This window comes from Leptidea sinapis, chromosome 28, assembly GCF_905404315.1.
Source record: "Leptidea sinapis chromosome 28, ilLepSina1.1, whole genome shotgun sequence".
In the NCBI taxonomy this organism is placed as follows: Eukaryota; Metazoa; Arthropoda; class Insecta; order Lepidoptera; family Pieridae; genus Leptidea; species Leptidea sinapis.
In genome coordinates this window covers 7,435,912-7,450,802 of record NC_066292.1, presented here as the reverse complement: position 1 = coordinate 7,450,802, position 14,891 = coordinate 7,435,912, and positions in this window count along the sequence as shown.

Sequence of the window (14,891 nt, the reverse complement as noted above, 5' to 3'; positions counted from 1 at the left end):
ATAAGATGTTAAGTCTCATTTGCCTTCGTGATTTCACTAGCTACGGCGCCGTTCAGACCGAAACACAATAATATTTACACATTTCTGCTTCACGGCAGAAATAGGCGCCGTTGTGGTTCCCATTATCTAGATGGCATCCTGTGCAAAGGAGCCTCCCACTGGTAAGAAATTATTAGGCTCCTGGAAATTGTTTTAACTAATAGCATCGTATCACTGGACATGATAAAAAATAAAAGCACAATAAAAGCGGTGCCTAATTATGGCATGTATTCCATGACCGTTCCAAAGTCAGAAAAGTTCAATATTCCTATAACCTTTATGACTAGTAGCAGCTCCTGTATATTCTTAAACACCAACGACGATGTAATAATTATAATAAACTTTATTTCACTAAACAGAGATTCACAACACATAAATATATAAGTATGTACAACATCTCAAAAATTATCTTAAATAAAATGCAATGTTGAATTGAAACTCTGATACCCATGATAATATCTAACTTGTGTTATGGGTACCAGTGTTTACATAAATCCATTTATATTGGTTTAAGATGCTTAAAATATAAAAAATGAAGGAGTAGGCATACATTGTAGGTATTCACAATATTTTACAATAATTCATAATATATGTAGAATATTGTACACGGTATGTAGTCATTTGTTATTTTTATTTAAATTTTATAACTTACATATCTTGAGGAGATTTTCATTTAATTTTATTATTATTATTATAGACTATATATTATAAGGCATAAAAGGCATTTATTTTCTCAAAATTGATTCCTTTAGAATTCGTTTTAATGTCATTTCTAATAACTACTAGATACTACTACCGCTTCGGAAACAAATGGCGCTCTGAGAGACAAGAAGGGGCGCAAGCAACTCTCCCAGCATTATTTTTTTGCTCTCGTTTCAATAAAAATATACAATATTGTACAGTCATTTCTATCGCTTTAAAATAATCACAATCTAGTCCCAGGCTGTCCGATCATTTAGATATTCAGCAGTGGAGTAATAGGATTTACGACAGAGCCATTTTTTTATAAAACATTTAAATTTATTTATAGATAATGCCTGAACTGTGGCTGGGACTTTATTATAGAAGTGTATACATTTACCCTTAAAGCTATTATGTATCTATATATATATAGCTATCTTACATCTTCATATAACTGAATGGGTATGTAACTTCCACTTACATGAAACAATGCCGATGTAAATGAACCACAAACAACATATCATAATATTCGGTAATCAATCGTGAACGAAATCTCGCTGAAATCGGTTTAATTAATGAAGCCATGTCAGTGGAGAACATAAATTTCGAAAGGGCAATAACATCACCCTCCAATCATGTTATGTTCTCATCACAGGTACACCTACATACGTCACTTACCTGACTGTACGAATATTATTAATGGAAAATTCACCAGTGGGAGGCTCCTTTGCACAGGAAGCCTTTAATTAATTAGGATTTTTTTTTATTTATTTATAGCACAAACTGCGAACAAACGCTCGAATAGAATAAAACATTTTTAAATAATATTAAATTTTCAAATTCGGAATGTTGTATTTTATTTGATAGTACTTCTTGATACGTTGGCAATTGTTTCAAATTCATTGAATGCATATAAAACCTCATTTCTTTAGGATTTCCATATTTGTACAGAGAGTTTTGAGGATTTTTTTTTACAAATGTGTTTATAGCACACTCTAACTTTAGTCAGTCCTCGCACAACCTCGCACAACAATAGAAGTAACTACCTTACACTTCTTTAAACAAATTCACCTATGTAAGAAGCTGGTAAAGCTCTTGCGGGTACTCCGGTGTAGCAAGTGAGTATAGGCAGCGGTGATCACTTATCTTGGTGAGTTTGTCGTGTTTTTTCATATTTTTATTTCTATCTTTATTTTTTAAAATAAGGGACGAGACGAGCAGGACTTTCAGCTGATGGAAATTAATACGCGCTACCCATTACAATGTAGTACCGCTCAAGATTCTTGAAAAACCCACAAATTCTGAGCGGCACTACAATTGCGCTCGTCTCCTTGAGACATAAGATGTTAAGTCCTATTTGCCCAGTAATTTCACTAGCTACGGCACCCTTCAGACCGAAACACAATAATGCTTACACATTACTGCTTCACGGCAGAAATAGGCGCCGTCGTGGTACCCATAATCTAGCCGGCATCCTGTGCAAAGGAACCTCCCACTTGTAGCTATATATATATCTTTAACTCTATTACGTCTTACCTTAAATTAAATAGCTTTATTCAGGCTGTTTTTAAAATACCAGTCAATAAACATTTATAAGTATACAGACATAATATCGATGTATGATAAACACAAATATAATGTATGTTCAAGTAAAGGCGAGCTAATTAACTCAAAGCCAATTGCGTTGTTTCTTACGAACAGAGTTTTGGCAACAAACTTGTTTTACTGGATTTAAACTTGTACCATAACATGTTTACTGGTTTAATCAAGATTCATACTCGTTCTATACTACTGAAGTGTACTCGTATTATTAAATAATTTAAATATTGATTGAGCATAATGGTATTCAAACTTAATTATCTGTCGTATGAATAATAAGTCAAATAGTCTCACTATATTGAAATAATCATCAGAAAACTGTGTCGGGCGTCAAGAAATAACCTTTTAAGAGTTAATTTTACACAAAGAAAATTTGAAAATAAAATTTTATTAACGATTCGGGATTTATCTAAAGTATTTGTTATGTTTTTAAAAACATAAAAATTTGAATTTGCAAGAGTGACATCTCGAATCAATTTCCTAATATGCAAATACTGGGTTTGAGCAGGTTATCAATTGTAAAGTAAATCTTGTAGATGAAGCCACAACCTGAGAGTTGAACAAAGCATACAAGATTTTATAATGATACGTCACTCGAACGGTTAGCTCAATTGGTAGAAAACTCGCACGGAACGCGAGAGGTCGTGGGTTCGAGCCCCGCATCATTCATAAAATTTTGTTTTAAAATTTTATTTGTATATTAATAAATATATTTCCTAGAAGTGATCAGGATATCACTCTAAAAACATAACAAATTGCTTAAATTAAATACGTATTATGTAATGTGACAAGACTGATAAAACAGAATATGATTAACCCTTCGCCATCTAGTCGTAAATAAGCTTCCCAAACCGTAATAGAGCAAGAGCCCGTGAACCCCAGACCTTTGTTATTTTATAAAAACTGAAAGTCTGTCAGCGCGTACACTCAACACAGGTAAGAACGATGGCTAATTATGAATTTTGGACTACAGTAAATTCCCATTACCGAATATTACTGAAATTATTGAATCGTTAAATGGTAGCATTTACTTCACGCATTTAGATTTGCATCAGGGTTATTATAATGTAAAATTAGATGAAAATAGCAGAAAATACACTTCATTTTTGTCAGGTCAGTACCAAATGACTCGTATGTCTTTGGGACTTACAACAAGCCCTTATTCATTTTCGAGGATGATAACTATGGTCTAAATTACGAAAAATGTTTTATTTATCTTGATGATTTAATAGTCTTTTGAGAAATTTAAGTACACATAATAAAAATTTATTAGATGTGTTTGAAAGATTGCGCAAAGTTAAATCCGTTAAAATGCGATTTTCTAAAAAAGGCAATTCTACATTTAGGACACATTATTTCGAGTAGTGGAATATCACCCGATCCTGAAAAAAATACTACAGTACAAAAGTATCCAATACCTACAACAACAGATGAAGTTAAAATATTCGTAGCTTTCACTAATTATTACAGAAAGTTTATACCCAATTTTGCACATATTGCATACTCATTAAATCAGTTAACAAGAAAAAATATTACGTTCCTGTAGGATGAAAAATGACAACAATCATTTGAAACACTAAAGAAATGCTTAGTCTTCCCTCCAATTCTACAATATCCAGATTTCACTGAACAAAATAAATTTATATTAGAAACTGATGCATTTAATAATGCAATAGGAGCTATTTTGGCAAATAGTAATGGTCTACCGATAGCCTACGCTAGTAGAAGCTTAATTAAAGGGGAAAAGAACTATCCATCAATACAAAAAGAATTACTTGCTATTGTTTGGGCAGTAAAGTATTTTCGTCCATATTTATATGGACGTCCATTTAGAGTACTGACATACCATAGACCTTTAGTATTTTTATTTAATATGAAAGATCCATCGAGTCGACTCATGAAATTTAGGATGACATTAGAAGAATGTAACTTTGAGGTAGAATATGTTAAAGGTTCAGACAATGCAGCTGCAGATGCGCTGTCTCGAATCAATATAACATCAAAAGACTTAAAAGAAATGCATGAAAAGTAGTTAACGTAACAAGCGAAAAAATTACTTAAAAAGGTTGATTCCGTAAGGTAGATTCGGTAAGCACTAATTTGAGGACTGATCACCCTTAAGTTGTAAATACCCATATCAAAACAAAGGATTCTGTCGAGTTAAGATTTATTAATATTAGGAAAATGTTAGATGGGTTAAGAAGAACTAATAAGATTACCAAGGAAAATAGGTTATTTTGTTATGTTGAAAGTATAAAGTCAATTAGAGACGGGACTATGTTAGCATTTAAGATTCTTTCTGTAAATGATTAATAGTATAAATAAAAAAAAAAAAAAAGCGCGAGAAGAATTTGTGAGAGAAATGGATTATTTTTGTAATTTACTCAAATTAGAAGAAGTATACATATTGAAGAACAAAGAGAATAATATTTTTATAAAAAAGTTGTTAGAAGAGATAAATAGTTTAGCAAACAGGTCCGTACCGCGTTTATGTATTTTTGAAGATGTCAAAGATTATAGGAAAGTGATTTTAAACGACTTCCATCTCTTACCTAGTAGTGGCCATGCTGGTATGAGAAGGATGTCAAATAATATTAAAAAATACTTTTATTGGCCTGGCATAGATAGTGATGTAAGAAATTTCGTTAAACGATGCGATAAATGTCAGCGCCTTAAATATTCTCAACCAAATAGAGAACCAATGGTTGTTACAAGTACAGCTAGCACTGCTTTTGAGAAAATATATTTAGGTTTAGTAGGTTTAGTAGGCTTTAGAAGTAGATTATAATGATTATAAGTACGCTTTAACGCTGCAACGTGAGCTCACTAAATATGTTGTAGCATATCCCTTAATTTCCAAAAAATCTGATGAAGTAGCTAGTAGTAGTAGTAGTGCCGAAAGAAGTTGCAACTGATAGAGGGAAAGAGTTCTTGTCTCAGATATTTAAAGACGTATGTAAACTACTCAATAATAAACAACTCAATTCTACAGCAATGGTATGTTGCACGAGACCATAGGTGCTTTAGAGGTAACACATAAAAATTTAAATGCATTGATTCGTATTCAATGTGACAACCATGCTGAAATGTGGAGTATGTGGCTCCCTTTTTGGTGTTTTGGTTACAACACCACAGTTCATACAGAGACTCAATACACACCTTATGAGTTAGTATTTGGTAAAAATTTTCCCTTCCAAGTAATCTAACACAAAATCTTGATCCAGTTTACAACGATGGATTCTATCCGAATGAATTGAGGTCTAGGCTGCAACTTTCTCAAAGGGAAACTAAGAATAATTTATTAGAAAGTAAATTAAAGAGAAAACTAAGATATGATAAAAATATTAAATCTGTAAGTTATAAAGTATACGATTTGATTTTAGTTAAAAATGAGGTGGGTAAAAAGTTTGAAGATATTTTCAGGACCATAATATAAAGTTGTAAAAAATTTATAATTAAAATAATAAAATAATAATAGGATTTAACTGTAAGCATTTAAAAAAAAATATACAATTTAATTTTTTTTTATTAGGAAGGGTGATGTGGAGCTAAAATAAATTAGTGTCACAACACTATGATAATCGAATATCACAGCACTATGCTGGACTATATAATGATGATTTTATATTTAATAAAGGCAGTCTTACTTAAACATCGAGTGGATTCCTTTCTCCCGAACCATTACCTTACACAAATTCTTATGAACGATGCGGGATTTATCAAAACATTTTGTTATGTTTTTAAAAACATAACAAATTGTTTGGATTTGCAAGAGCGACAACTCAAATCAATTTCCTAATATGCAAATACTGGCTGGGGTTGAGCAGGTTATCAACTAAAAGTAAAGTAGAAATTTTGAGATTCAGTTCTAAGTATTTGGAGCCCCCAAAAATTTTCTTCTATGAAAATCTTAATGCGGTTCACAGAATACTTCTACTTACCAAGTTTCAACAGTATATTTCTTATAGTTTCAGAAAAAAGTGGTTGTGACCTACAGACAGACATGACGAATCCATAACATTTCCGGTTTTTGCCATTTGGTTTTTTGCCCTAAAAATGACGGAACCAGATTTATCCAAAACAAAATGTTTATTTCCAATACTATGGATACATGGTATGACGTCACCGCACAGTGCAGCTGCGCTCATATCTGCTCGCAATAAATCTCGCGATACATTTGTTAAAAATCCGGAGCGACCGTTGTCCACAGCCAGGGACAGAATGCTCGTAAATTAACAAACAAACGAAAACACAATTTGTTGCCAATATTCCAATCTAACACGTCTTCATGTTAGAGATTGTTGACACAGATTAATTATATACGACAGTCACGGATGATTAAAAAAATAATGACTCCGTGTCACCTTAGATAACAGTGATGCACCAAAACAAGCCGGTAAACGTGTAAATACATAGCGCCATACACTTACACTAATACAATCCGATCGGCCGCTATTATGAGATTTGCCATCGTCTGTGACAGATCAGTTTGCGTCGCAATAAAATATTTTAAAAATTCCGTCGTGCGTTGTGAAAAAGTGTAAAAACAATAATATAAAAGTATTTGTGGATATATGATTATTTAAGGGGGAAAAAATTTAGTAACTGGTATACCCCGTCACCGCACACACACTAGCATAAAGGTGCTTCACTTGCGGCGCGGAGTCCTTCTTTTTTTTACTAGTCCGTGACGACAGTAGTTTCCTTGAATAATTTCTACTACTAATAAGGGATTGTCAGAGCTGAAACATAGAAATCATTAACACATAATATCATTATCTATTTCTCTATTTTTATCTGTTATTTTTACAGCCACGATCAGTAATATTAGTACATACTTTATTGAGTCTATAACTCTATAATATCGCCAAAAAAGCACAGTTGTTTTGGTGCCACATCTAGGTTAGTTATGGTAGGTTCATAGAAATATTAGGTGAAGGGTAATACATACTATATTACAAACATAATAATATTTTCAACTAAAGCAAAAAACTTGTTAATATAATTTGGCCCGATGTAGCTATATGCAGGTATATTTTGTAATTTTTAAATTCCCCGAGTTGGCTGTATGGGTGTACCTTTGCCATTCCCGCCCATTTGAGCGGCAACCCGAAAACTTGTGATATTCGTTTGTTTACTTTGTGTTTTACTTAAAATTACCAAGTCGTAGAAAAAATATTGTATGCGACACGTTGTCTAACTAGATCTAAAACGCTCGTAGCGTCATTCATTGCCACTCGTATTTTTTGATCCTCTTTATAAAACTGTTGCATTAAATACTATTAGTAAACAAGTCAAAACAAAATCAGTCGGACTTAACTTTTTTCGAGTTTATGTGTAAATCATATTGTTTCCTTTAGAAATAGCAAAACCAGTGAGAGGCTCATTTGCATTGGATGCCGGCTAGATTTTGGGTACCACAACGACGCCTATTTCTGCCGTGAAGTAGTAATGTGTAAGCATTACTGTGTTTCGGTCCGAAGGGCGCGGTAGCTAGTGAAATTACTGGGCAAATGAGACTTAACATCCTATGTCTCAAGGTGACGTGCGCAGTTGTAGTGCCGCTAAGAATTTTTGGGGTTTTTCAAGAATTCTGAGCGTCGTCGGTCGTATGAATTACCATCAGCTGAACGTCCTGCTCGTCTTGTCCCTTATTTTCATTAAAAAAATCAAAAGTATTGTAGTATTAAGTATAAGACTTGTAACTTACAAACGTACTATTGATGAAAGCTGAAATATTAAAAGGTTATCATTTGCCACAATATAAAGTAAAAGATGGCATGCCGTATTTTATTGATAGGCGAGCGCGCCTATGTTTGATGTACCCATCAAGACGATATCATATCCTTCAAGTAAAGGTAATTACACAATAGATCATTCGTATTATAACTGGTATTGCAGATACGGAGATTGTTTTTTGAGGTTGAGACACTTGCCTATTTGAACCCGTATATAAAATTAATATCGATTTCAGACAAACTTATTCTTTAAAATCATTCGTCATTCGTGGTATGCTTTGTTAGTTAACAGAATCATTCCTACTTTCTATTTAAAAATGATTATTAGTTGTTGAAAAATAACAAAACCACTTAATTGTTTACCATTTGACTATACAAACAAAGAAATAATTACAAGATTCTTGAAAACCCAAAATTCTGAGCGGCACTACAATTGCGCTCGTCCGCGTCACCTTGAGATATAAGATGTTAAGTCTCATTTGCCCAGTAATTTCATTAGCTACGGCGCCCATCAGACCGAAACACAGTAATGTTTACACATACACATGTTTGACTGATTCCTGCCACCGAAACCCACCTTCACGTCCTATTCTTAAAGGCCTGCATCAGTCTTGTGATTTCTTTGTTATAAAAAGAGAGTGTAGGTGGGCAAGGTAATTTACCATCAGGTTACCTGTTGCTCGTTTCTACTTCTCTTCCATAAAATTGACAGAGGTATGTGATAAAAAACATAACACGACACACACACAAACACAAGAATTAAATGATTCAATAATAAAATGGTTAAATAATTGTCAATTAAGAGTAAACGTGTCCAATAATTGCTGAAAGTCAAATAACAACAATTAGCAGAACTCAATTGGTAGAGTTAATCAAAAGAGTGAGGTGGGAAATAAAACATAATAATTGATTTTGATTTTATAAATTATTTATTCATAATTAACATACATCAAACATAGGTAAAACACTTATGTACATTATCTTACATGCTTAACTAACTTACAGGCTAAGTATTTACAGGCGCCTTTAAAAATTTTATTCAGAACAGTATTGTTACATTTTAAACATAAATACTTTATTTAATGTAACCATAATATTATAATACGAAATATTAGGTTGGTGTATTCGTTTGTTAGAGGGTAGTGGTGAAAAAAAATATATCTAGCTAAGTATTTTAATAGTAGCAGCGAATGCTTGTGTACGATGCCTTAGTGTAACTGTACCATATTTATGTTTTCAGTTAAAATTTTCTACAAGTTATGACCCACTCTAGTGATCATAAAACTTCACTATAATATACTGAATATTTATTGAATAGTTTCAATTTAATATCCAGCAGAGAAAGAACTTACATTGTTCCAATCGTGGTTTATAATAGTTATTATTACAACTGAACGTAAAGTAAACCATTTATTATATTGATTTTCTTATTAAGCCAATTATCTTACTATTAAATTTAATACCTCGGAGCAAAAGCATTATAAATATGTTAAGATAATATTTTATGCGGTATGATGGAGTTGCGTTCTAAATGTAAACCAGGTATTAATAACTTTGGTCCTTAAGAATCATTAAGAGAAAAATACGAAATAAACATTTTAAGTGCCGCCTCAGAATATATTCTTGATAATGTTGTGTATGTAAATAGCCACATCAGCGAATTTATTAGACACTGTGATAATTATAATAATAACACCAGAAATACATATAAACTTGTTATCGACTTCTCGGTTAAGTCGAGTTAGTAAGGCTTTTGTTGCATGATGTATGTACTTTTACAACATGTTAAAGGAAATGTGCAAACAAAATTTGTGTTCCGCAATATAAGAATCATTGTATTAACCATTGGTGCTGGGGCTGCTGCTTCGACTTCCGAAGACAGCAAGCGTCGCAAATATTTTTTGGTGTCGAGACACTTGGCCCGTGGGGCCCAGAGGCGCGGAGAATGTTCAAAATACTATATCTTTATCAACTATGATTTAGGAAAAATAGTTAGGTTAGGATATGTTAGAACAGTTAAAACAACGCACGAGCCGAGCGTAGCGGGCCGCGTCCGTGGCCGGCGAGTGCCAGAAACGAATTCTAGGCGTTTTCCTTTCTTTCCTCTCCATTCATTTAAGGGTTGGGACACCAACCCTTAAAAATGTCATAATTTGTGGTTAGGTTATAATGCTTTTTTCTCTAGAACGGTGCATTACATTGTAATTAGAGTGGTAGCATTATAATCGTGGACTAAAGCTATATCAATTACAATATTTTTTACCCCATAATACGTTCTACGGGAAACAAGTTTTAACCCAAATTTCATACAGTGATGGCTTTTTTCTCTCTAATCCGATAATCAGACGACTAATAACTTTATTCGTTCGGTTGGCGGACCGTCCGCTTGTTCTATGTATGTACAAGGCCTAAATCAATAATAATTCAGACATGACGAGGTATTTATGTATGTATACATTATGTAGTAGGTACGGTAACATTCGATACGACATTACCTACACCGTAGAAGTAGTAAAAGTAACAACAACACTTTGAATGGTTGTTAATAATAACTTTAACTTTATTTTCTCAAACATTACAATAAATAATAGTATTACAAATAAAAAATATGTTTCTAAATTGTATTATTAATTATTTATATGCAATATAGACAAAAAGACAGCTAAACTAATATGAACTGTGTTTCAGCTGTCAGTGACTTCTCGGTACCAGACATAATTACCTACAGAGTCAAATCATGATATGATATAATAAAGTAATAAAAAATATTTTAACAAAAAACCAACCGACTTCAAAAACACTATTCCAAAACAATAGATATAATATGCACTAAAAAGTAGAAAAATAATTGCGTATTTTTATACAATCTAATTCTAGTTACGATTATTGTTATTTTTGGAATCGGTGTCCTTCCGCCGCGACCCGCTCTCGCCTCTCGCCTCCTCACGACTCAAGCACATCTCACCTATAACTATGTATGTAGTTACAAACCTATCTTGGATGACGCTTACTCCAAAAAGAACAAAAATCGTAACTAGAATTAGATTAATTAATAAGATTGTATAAAAACGCAATTATTTTTACAATAAATTACAATGGACCACACGGGAAGCACCAGCTTTCAAATAAACAGGAATTATCAAAATCGGTTCACCCAGTCGAAAGTTTAGAGGTAACAACATAAAAAAAATACCGACGAATTGAGAACCTCCTCCTTTTTTGAAGTTGGTTAAAAATACTGTCTAAGAACTTCTAAGAATGTGTTAACTATCTTCTAGTGTTTGGATATGTTATTATGATTTGTACGTATTTATTAAGGTTGTTGATGGAGACAAGATTAGATTTTACGGCACCACTTTACAACCAAAAATAATAAAGCCACGCTTCTCTATCTGGGGTCAACATTGAAATAAATAAATGAGCCGTTGTTAAAATAGGCCAACTTAATAAAAAAGTTTGAACAAATCCAAAGTTTTGATCTTAAACTTAGCTCGAAACATTTCACAGAGCACTTACCAAGTTAGCAAGTCTAATAGTCTTTGTAAGCTATTGACAAGTTGGACATCAGTTAGTTAAATACAGTCGCTACATTAGAGATAGACTAACTTAGACAACAGCTGTTATTTTAAATTCACTCAATTATTCTCTTTTCTAATCCTTGTGGTTTTACATCAATAGTAATTTCATTATGTTTATATAAGGAATTGTCTCACGTAATAATATGTTAAAAGTAGCAGATTATTTAAGTGAATCTGTGATATTTTAAAAACATAACAAAAAAACTATCGACATCAAAAACACTATTCCAAAACAATAGATATTTTATGCACTAAAAAGAATAAAAATAATTGCGTATTTTAATACAATCTTAATAATTAATCAAATTCTAGTTACGATTATAATTATTTTTGAAATTGGTATCCTGCCGCCACGGCCCCGCTCTCGCCTCTCGCCTCCTACCGTTGTGCGTGCGACTCAAGCACATCTCACCTATAACTATGTAAAAAGAGACAAACCTACCTTGGCTGACATAAAAAAAAACATCCGCCGAATTAAGAACCTCCTCCTTTTTTGAAGTCGGATAAAATCATACTGATACAGAATTAGTATAAAAGTTAATTAAATTATAGTTCATTGAATAAGAGGTATAATAAACACAGTTTTCGAATGAGTCGTAGCATACATATTGAATAACCGCTCATCAATATCATGGCTACTGACATTCTAATGTTATCCAGAAGCACTGTGCTGGCGGCCGGCGGCTCTGTATTGATTTACAACATATTGTTTTGACGCAACTTAGTGCTCAAAACTCTTATTTTGAGGTTATTACTTATATTATTATACTTATACGCGCATCACGTAGACGTCGTTCCACAAGCGCGCCTTTTGTTAGAAATTTCTTGCCTCGCACAACCACTTTGTGGAATCAATTATCGGCTGCGGTTTTCCCGAACAGATACGACATAGGAACCTTCAAGAAAAAAGCATCCTCCCCCCTTAACGGCCGGCGACGCATTTCTTGACACACCTGTTGTTGCGGATGTCCATGGGCGGTTGCCTCACCTCTCACCATCCCGTTAGCCTCTTGCCCGTTTGCCCCCTCTTATAATAAAATAATCTATTCTCTTTAAACCAGAATGTTATTCATGTTCTTACCCACCTCTAAATTGAATTCCCATATATATGACGCAGACACATTGTTTGATTTCGCATTTCACATACGGCATCGTCCCTTTACAAACGCTCTCTGTTATAAAATATGCTTTCTGCAAAATGTGAATATTTGTCATTATATGATATGCCGCAATATGTTATGGACAATTCAAACGCCTTTTACAAACTGCTGTGGCAAATTGAAGTATTTAGTTCAATTTCTTACCACGCGCGTCGCTGCTGATCAAACCAAGAAAAAAATGGCGTCCGGTAAGTGTGTGTGTATGTGACAGAAAAAAAATATTTAAAACAGTCCAAATTCTAAGTGTGCAAAGGAGTTTCTAAATTTGTTTTTGGGACCTTCTAGTGAACAATTCGGTTGTGGCATTCGCCACGCTCAGCGTTCTTCTTCTCGTGCATTGTGATTAACAGAATTCTTTGACTGTTTGATATCAGTATAGGTCGTGCGCGCTGATCGACTTAAAACAACATGGCGGATACCATCCACGCGACGCCCGATCTTAATCCAAATGAATCTACGACAAACAAAATGATTCATTAACATTAATAATAAATCAGTAATAATAAATTACTCTCTTTTAATATAGATTTCCTTTAATAAAGATTTTACTTAAAATCATTAAATCATATCAAAAATTATTTAAATCATTTGTTGTAGTATTTATAGGAAGCCAGGTGTTATATTCCATGCCAATTTTAATCTACTTTAATAATGTTTATTTTAGGAAACTTAACGAGATATTTAATTCGTACGGAAACAGTCGATGCATGAGTCAGACTCGCACTTATCTTAGATCTGAAATATATTCTATTATTTTATTAAAACGCGAACACATTCGTTCACAACAGCGTGAGTTATCATAAACAACGTAAATCCCCTCTGATAAATTGCTCACAAAAAATAGACCTCGAATTGTTCGAAGCAATTACTTCGCGGTGAGATTGTATGGATTGTCAGATTCAAGTTTTTCAATATAAGTTAGGTGAAGGTTTGTGAGCGAACGAGACGCAACACGGTTTTGATATAAAGCGAGTGAGCGTATCTAATAACGACAATGTGAACACAAAGCCTTACGATAACATTGTTCTAATTTTAAAATATTTTGGCAATTATTTATTAGAATCACGTTCATTATAATTAATTGGATATATTTTAAGAGAATCTACTTTGCTATGTGTATATTGATATAACATAATGGGGTACAAAATGCATGTATTCGATTCTCCTTTCATGTTCCAAACAGAGGCTATATAACTCCATATTTAAACAACAAACGAATACTTAATATGAAAGCTAGGAGAGAATTGCATTATGCCTGTAGTATAAAGAGAATTATCTATAGCAAGCGCCCTGAATATTTATTTGAAAAATTGTCCTGGAGCCGAAGTTCTAATTTAAAATGTACACGTTTTGCCTCTCAAAACTTATTAAATATACCATACTACAAAACAACAAGATATAGATCCAGTTTCAAATTCATGGCTTCCCGTATTTGGAATGATTTGCCACCACCTCTTAGAATGATAAAAAATATAAATCAGTTTAAGGGTAAATATAAAATGGCATTGTTAAAAAAACAACAGGAAGCTGAAAATTTTAATTATTGTGTATGGAAAGAACTTCCCTTATATAAATATTTTTCATGATTAAACCATAACATTTGCAACTCGTTTCATATTACATTTAAACTGACACATTGACACACACTCATATATTTATACAACACACACTCACACTCACAAACACACTCATAATTTATACAGAGGTTGATACATTTAGAAAAAGTTTAGATCTGCATTGTTATCGTTATTAGTTTGCCCTCTTTACTATGTATCCCACCTTACTATGTATCCCACCTTACATCTTAGGGAGATGGGAATGGCTGAAAACCAGCGCTGCATGAAAATATTATTTCAGGCAGCATAAGCTGAGCCTACTCCCTTTTGTCTTAATGTATGTTTTGTAATAAGCTGATATTGTATACTTAAATTAAGTTCAAGGCAATAAATTTTATTATTATTATTATTATTATTATTATTATTATTATTATTATTATTATTATAATTGTTAATCTTAAGCACAACCAGTGTACATTTGTTCCTAGTAAAGTGGGAGGGGGGTTATGGGTTCCAAAACGGCCCCTATTTCTGCCGTGA